The sequence below is a fragment of the Saccostrea echinata genome, unplaced genomic scaffold (assembly GCF_033153115.1).
Source record: "Saccostrea echinata isolate AGI-Se365-2 ecotype Australia unplaced genomic scaffold, CSIRO_AGI_Sech_v1 ptg000068l, whole genome shotgun sequence".
Taxonomy (NCBI): Eukaryota; Metazoa; Mollusca; class Bivalvia; order Ostreida; family Ostreidae; genus Saccostrea; species Saccostrea echinata.
In genome coordinates, this window is record NW_026889817.1 from 3,980 (window position 1) to 11,616 (window position 7,637).

General features: G+C 32.3%; 1 long non-coding RNA gene across 1 annotated transcript; it reads left to right on the forward strand.

The window, feature by feature from the left end:
- The first annotated feature begins 2,896 nt into the window (after nucleotides 1–2,896).
- On the forward strand, nucleotides 2,897–7,118 carry LOC133176145 (uncharacterized). The gene is made up of 3 exons (XR_009719392.1): nucleotides 2,897–2,940; nucleotides 4,948–5,071; nucleotides 6,943–7,118. It is a non-coding gene; the product is annotated as an uncharacterized LOC133176145 (long non-coding RNA).
- Nucleotides 7,119–7,637: the final 519 nt, after the last annotated feature.

The window sequence follows — 7,637 nt, forward strand, 5'->3', positions numbered from 1 at the left end:
CTATATACAAAGAATATAAACAAAAATGCGCGTTACACAAAAAAATGTAAATAAATATATTTAGAGTGCGGGGTATGAAATGGTTTATAAGAACAGAAAAATATTGCAGAGGGAAGAGGGTTGTAGAAGAAAGAGAAATGACCGTCAAAATCATCAAATTCTTTTCATTTTATTTTAGATTTACTTGTGCAAAGCTTTAAAAAATTTTGTTATTTAGGCGGCCCACAAATGGGTCCTCATGAAGGATAATATCAAGGGCTAATATTCATTTATTATTTCTTATGGTGTGAAATAAAGCGGATCTTAACTCATTGTACATTTTAAAATGCAGAAAATAAATCTCGGTGTTTTCGTTAATTAACCCACAGGAAGACTGCGTTTATCTACAGGACTTATTTTAGATAAATCTGATTTTATATTTATACATTGATGGTAAATGATAAAGTTTTAGCGTAACAAGATTTCCTATTCCTTGAGAAATCGTTTATTTAAACCCAAATATATTTTTTTATTAAAAGATTTTAAGTACGTCTTTCAGATTCTAGCATTTTATGCGATGTCAATTATGCGACGAAAGGGTAACAGTTATCATGGTTATTAGCGGAGTACCAGGCTATTCAATGTTAGGAAAATCTGACCCTTTGATGTCTGTGATGAGTGTTTCGGACATCTGTCTATACAAGTTAAAGGCGACCCGTCGAAATGATTCTAGTGCTGCCATTGGTAGAAATTAATGACAGGCTTCAGCCAGCCCATCGTATGCAAAATAAGATTAACATGGTAACATTTCCCGCGAAAACTTACTCTCTTTCAGAAATTCTATTATCCTGTGTTCTGTTGAAATCTCCGAACGTTCTCTATACATCAAGGTAAGATATCTTTTAATTTCTATTTTTTTTTTATGTAAAAGTAAATTAGATGGTTCATCGATTCATTAAAATCTCTAGTTCATGAGGGATCAAGCTTAAATAATTTTGAGGCTTCATGTTGTACCACATTATCAAAATTTAGGACATCGTCTTAGCAAAATTGTAGAGCTTTAGATGTTAATTTATCATTTTAAATAGATAATTTAAAACAAACGTCGTGGAAGAAGTACTCCTGTTTACATTTTTTAAAAACAATACATTATATATACATTTGTAGTATATCTCTATGATATGTACATGCAGAGAGCAAATATCTTCATTTTCACAGGCCACAGGTCATTACTTGATCTATTCACACTGCGCAATCATGCACGGATCTAGAGGGGGGGGGGGGGGGATCGGAACCTCTGGAATTTGCAGAGTTATTAAATATATATACTATACCAAGTAAAATTGACCTTGGACCCCCCCCCCCCCCCAGAAAACACGATCCCTCCTCGAAAACGCGGATCTATGTGAAATTGGTATGAAAAGTCATAGCTATCTATATGATATCGGTATGAAAAGTCGTAGGTATGAAGCTTTAAATGTCAACGAACACCCCCCCCCCCCCCCTCACGAAATAGGTTTTTCACGTTTGGGAAAAGAGTTGATTTTTTTTTTTTGTTTTTTTTTTTTTGTTTTTTTTTTTTTTTGTCTGTTTGTTTGGGTTTTTTTTTCTTTTTTTTAAATATATTTCTTGGATGGAAAAGGTTTTGTTTTTTTGAATGGGGTGGACGGGGGGTCCACCCCCCCGGAAAAAAAATTCATGGATCCGCGCCTGGCAATAATATCTACTAGTACATAAAATGACTTGTTTTTGTTAACAATGAGCATGCTTTTCATGTATAAAAAATAGGGATGGGTATAGCCAAAAATTTATATCGCGATATATCACTTCAATCCTTATCATGAACTACCATTTTTTTACCAAGAAATTTGAAAATCAGTTGGAAAAATCAATGCATTGCAATCACCCCAGGAACAGCTGACAAACACTTCTGTTTCGGGCTGACACGCCATTGATTCAAAGGGGAATTCGTAAGGTATTTTGCTTCAGCCTTGTTTCGACGTAAAACTAGGGGAAAATTCTGGTGATTAGTGTTTTACATTTAGAGTAAGATGGGGAGGTTTTTTGAAAAAGGAGAAGTAAGTTTAGACGTTTGAAAAATAATAAAGTCGTCATGGTACGTGGTAATTAGCTTCTTGATTTTTCGGCGGGGGGGGGGGGGGGGGGCAAGTACTAAATTTGAAATCAAGGTCAACTCAATAGGCAAAAAAAGGTGTGGAGGCTCATAAAAAGTCTGTGGTGCAGAGTGCCCATATATAATTTCATAGGAAACTTGAACTGTGCACTTCGAATTAAAATGGACTTATATGTTAAGATGAAAGAAAGGGAATAACTTTACTGGTATTTTTTGTGTGCAATTCTTTTAAGCTTTAATGGAAAAAAACCCTGTAGAATTCAAGTTGACACACACACCTAAACAACCTCCCACACAATCCCACACCCTCTCTCTCACACGCACAGACACCCTCACACCCACACTCACATACATTAAAATGCCATCTACTGGCCGTTTATAGTACAACCATCTTCACATTAGGTAATATGTAATTATTGTATGTAAATAGTAAGATTAGATTCACTTACTTTGATCGTCAACAGTAACTTCTATGTCCTTGTCATCAGTATCCCTGCTTCCTACAAAGAGGGAGTCTACTGTGCGTCGCAATTTGTGGGATCTTCTTTATAATAAAAAAAAATTAACAAAAAATCCGTCGGCATAATTGTAGAATGGCTGAAACACATCACTGGAAATCGAAATATTTGCCCTCAATAGCGTATTCGAATTCGATTGGCTATATCCCCAAAAATCACCAATCAAATTAAGAATAATTGTTTGACATGCGCAGAAATAAAGGAGCGGAAGTTAAATACTCATTCAAACATTTTGTTGCAGATCGAGAAAAACATGTATTAAAGATGAGGATCTTTTGCATTCAAGTGAAACTGTCAATTCAGGACTAGGTAAGATATATGATTTTGACTTAAAAAGCATGTGCCATTTGTACAAAGTATTTAAGTTTTAAAGAATGATTGAATGTTAAAAGTTAAATGTTCAGCATACATGTATTAAACAAGACAAGATAGAGAAATGAGAAATAATAATTAAAAAAACAAACTTGTAAAAGGGTGAATATATATACATATTTTTGGTCCTTTAATACTGGAAAATCGTAACGTTAAGACTAAAAGGACCGGCATTTCTTTTAAATTATACCAACATTGTACGTACTTAATGAATTTTTTTAATCGAAAATTTATTTTCCTGTAAGTTTTAATTGATTAATTATCAACTGAAACGAATTGTTAAAATCCTATAGTATGCCGTTTTGTTTAAATCTCTGAGCTTCCACATTATGAAGATATCTAGACTGAATGTGTAACGAGAATTTTTGATTGCACATTCGATAACTTCGGATAATTCCCGGCGTTACTGACATGAAACAGCCGAGATGTGTCGAATGAGCAATTGTTAATCCATTCCTTACCCTTGAGGTTATTTTTATCAGTGTCCATATAACAAGAAGTAGTAAGGCTGATTTTTCCCATTAATATAATTTAATCCGCAACCATCGTTCTGTTCGCATCACGGAGTACACACATGTAATGAATAATGGTTCAAGGGATAATAACAACTGTGTAGATAGAAAAGACACTGCTAACTGCCCTGTTTTAAATTTATTTTCACAAATGCCGCTTTTCTAATTTTAAACTGACAAAATGTCAGAAATACTCAAGCTGTAGAAAGTAGTTACTAAGAAGTGTCATTAATATTCATAATCTAAAGTAAGAAATAGGCTATTAAGCATTTTCACGTGCTTGATAAATATAAGAAAGAGTTAAGAATTTTTAGTAACCTTTTAACATCATACAAAACTTAAAATTTCATTTATTATTCTTTTACGGACACACGTCTTTTAAAAGTTATTCAGTATATTTCAGGAATATCCGTGGAAGCATTATTTTCTGTTGAACCCGCCCGTTTAAAGCAAATTGCTTTTCCATGAACGTATTTTTATATGCTACATGTATTTATATTATTCAATTCACTTACATGTAATATGTATATCCTAAAGACATAGCAAAATTTGATCTATTACACCAGTATTAAGTTTCTTTCTTAAATGAGACCCCCCCCCCCCCCCGAAAAAAATCCGTCAAATCGATTAAAATTGGTACATCAAATTCCAGTCATTTTTTCTTTTTTTCATCATCTTCGCTTTTCTATTATTTCCTTTAAAATAGAAATTTACCAAAAAAATCGACATGCGATGATAATCCCTAAAACTTATGAATTATGTTTTATCGAATACAGCCCGAGAAATTAATAACAGTTCTATGACAGGGAAAGAATTTACGACTTTGTAATATTAAAATATAACCAAAATTGTTGTTACATGTAAACCGGAATAGTAGTCAGATCAATACACTGTGTTACCGACGAAAGATTAACCTGTTTCACCTTTCAACAGTAACCAATGAACTCGTCCGTTGACGGTTGTGGGAAATTCTACGAAAAGGAAAAGCAATCGTCGGTAACCAACGGGTGAATCACGTCGAATTTCTCTATCTTGTGGACTGATTTGATATTTTGTTTTGTTTCCTTGATACCTAACAAACGTGTGAATATGTATTCAATACGCCCAGAATAGGTACTCAGAATAATTACCGTGTGTGTTGTGTGTGTTTAAATAATTGATGTGTAAAGTATTTTTTTATCATAAATAGATAAATTATTCAGCATGCTTTCAAGTAAACATCATCTGTCTCCCTCAGTCGCGCTTACTCTTTCCTCGCATATTTAATAAGGCCACCTAAGAACTAATGTTCGTTGGACTTCTCCTCACTCAAAATGAAATCGAAGTACCGATATTCTTCACTGTCAACCGGAACTCATCCATTTACTAAATAACAATGAAATGTAATGATTCATTGAAATATCTCGTAATAAATGTATAATTTTGGTTACAGATTCTGATACCCTAAAAGAATATGAAGCAGTGAATGAAAGAATGGGATTGTCTTGTGGAGTTTAAAAAAAAACGATCGAATTTATGTTCTACTAGATGGCATCGACTAAGATTAAAAACCTAAGGTAATCAATCTCTCTCTCTCTCTCTCTCTCTCTCTATATTAGGTAATCTTTATATATAACGGACTCTTTGATCTGTTATCATGACACAGAGAAAAGATGGGACTGAACAAATATTTCCTCATATTAAGCAATACAAGTTTTTAAAGAAAAATCTGCCAAATCAAGTTTAATGCTCATTGTCATAATATAATAATAGGAAGTGGTGCCATATAAATCTATGCTTTGATTTTTAAAACATATTTACAAATTACGTTCATATGAAAAATGATTGGTCTTTGTGAGGTAAAGCATTTGAACACATTTAATTAATCTACAGTGTATTTCATACCCTATAAATTTAATTCGTTACAGGAACTATTATACAAAGTGACTTTACGCCCTGAAGTGGTAAAGAAACAATATTAAACAGCTATTTCTATCGACTTCTTCAAAATTGTCAAATGGACGATTTTTTACGCAGCAACTGGTTCACTAAGACGTCATAATTCTTTTCTTCTGCTGTAATAAAGCTTTCATTTTGTCAATTGAATGAGGATATTTGAAATAATAATCTGCCTGAGAATTATAATTTTATACGCTCATCTTAAGGCAGGGCATATTTTGTTATGGCGTTCATGTTTGTCCATATGTCTGTTTACTTTTTCGTGTCCGGCTCATAATTTTTATACTATGAGCATAAAATAAACAAACTTTGTCAGCTGGTACATCTTGTGTTAAAGGTGTGTTTCACTCTAAAAATAGGTCATTGTGACCTTTAATTAAGGTGATATTGTCAAGAAAGGGGAAAATCCTGTCAGGCTCATTACTAGATAACTATTAGACCAAGAACCGTAATACTTGGCCAGTTGATGCATCTTAAATAGAAGGTTTGTCGCATCCTATTTAAAGGGCACTTTGACCTTCATTTAAGGCAAAATTTAAATATATATATATATATGTATGTCTTTACATTTTAAATTATATAGTCCCAAAAGATGTAAGAATATTGCAGATATTTAAAAAATGTTTCATCAAGAAAATACAGTTTTTTCTCATTGCTAACTTTACAACAATTTTTAACAAATATAATAACGTTTTGTTTGTGTCAAAAACAAGAGAGAAATTCCACATTGGTGTAATTATCAAGCAGTAGTCGAGAAGAATTTTAATAACAAATTAGATGTTGAATTAGAGATAAATTAATGAGTTTCCTGTGAGGAATTAACCGGTAGAGCATTTCTGATCAGGCAGATGTTATCTAGATCTCTTGGGAATTAAGCAAAGGAATTTAATTGCTCAGTCTTGGATAAAATTATCTTGTTGTCTAGCCTCTTTCAAAAGAAATCCGGTATAAAGTAATGAAAACTAATTTGAAATTGTACAGTGTGAATTTTTTTAATATTGTCCAGCAAATGACAATGGTATTAATTGCTTAGATAAAGACTTTTTGCAATACACAAAGTCTGGAAAAGGGAACAAATCTGATGGCAATTATGGCTGCTTAACGTCTATGAGAAATATTTAAGGGGGGGGGGGATCTCCTGCAGGGTCTTGGTTTACTCATCTCTGGGACTTGTCCTAACCTCATTTATTGGATATGTTTCCATTAGGAAGTACTGGCTCATTTTGCAACATTTTTAGAAAAAAATAAAGATACCAAATGCAGTTTATTATTCATAGTTCTTACCTTTTTTTTAAGTATCTGAGGTCAAATTCCATGTTTACCCCCATCACACTTCTCTGCCTAAATCTGTCCAGCATTATGCACAAATGTAATAAATTTGTTTGGTGAATGTAAAAATTCAATTAATGGTTTATTTGACAATATATTAGATAGAAAAAATATCAAAGAATATGAATTTTACCACTCAAATGATGTATATTTTTTACAGGGTATTACAGAAGAGGAATAGAATATTACACTGTGGCAGTTGTTGAATACTTGGGAGTAATAGAGAAGAACAAGTAAACCTACTGCAAGACTTTTTTAGGAAAACTCGATGAACAATTTATCATGTCTAATATTAATATGAATTTATTAATACTTAACTAAAAAGACACACAGAAAATTGCCAAAATTTCTTTAAATTTATCTGAATTGTCTTCCCTTAGCTCTCTAACAACCTCTTGTTAAAAATATTTACTTTTTATATTATATTTTAAGCAATCAGCGTTTAAGACTTGCAAATAAATCTTTTTTCAGACTTATTTTCTTAGCAAGCAACTGTTATCACATGTTATAAACATATACATTTAATAATGAATTTCTTATCAAATTGTTGTTAAAAAGTTGTTTTCCTTTAAAGTTTTCTGAATTAACTTCCCTTGTTATTCTAACAACTAGTTGCTAAGACATTTTCAGGAAGCTATCTAAGATATTCTTAACAAGCAATTGTTAAGGTTAAGACTTTCTTGAAGCTATTTAAGATTTTCTTAACAAGCAGTTGTTAGGGTTTAGACTTATTCAGAAATCTACGATATTCTTAACAACCAATTATTAGGGTTTTAAAAGAATTGCATTAATTGAAACATAGCTTTCTTAACAAGCAGTTGTTAAGAAAATATCTTGAACATACTCCTAATCTTT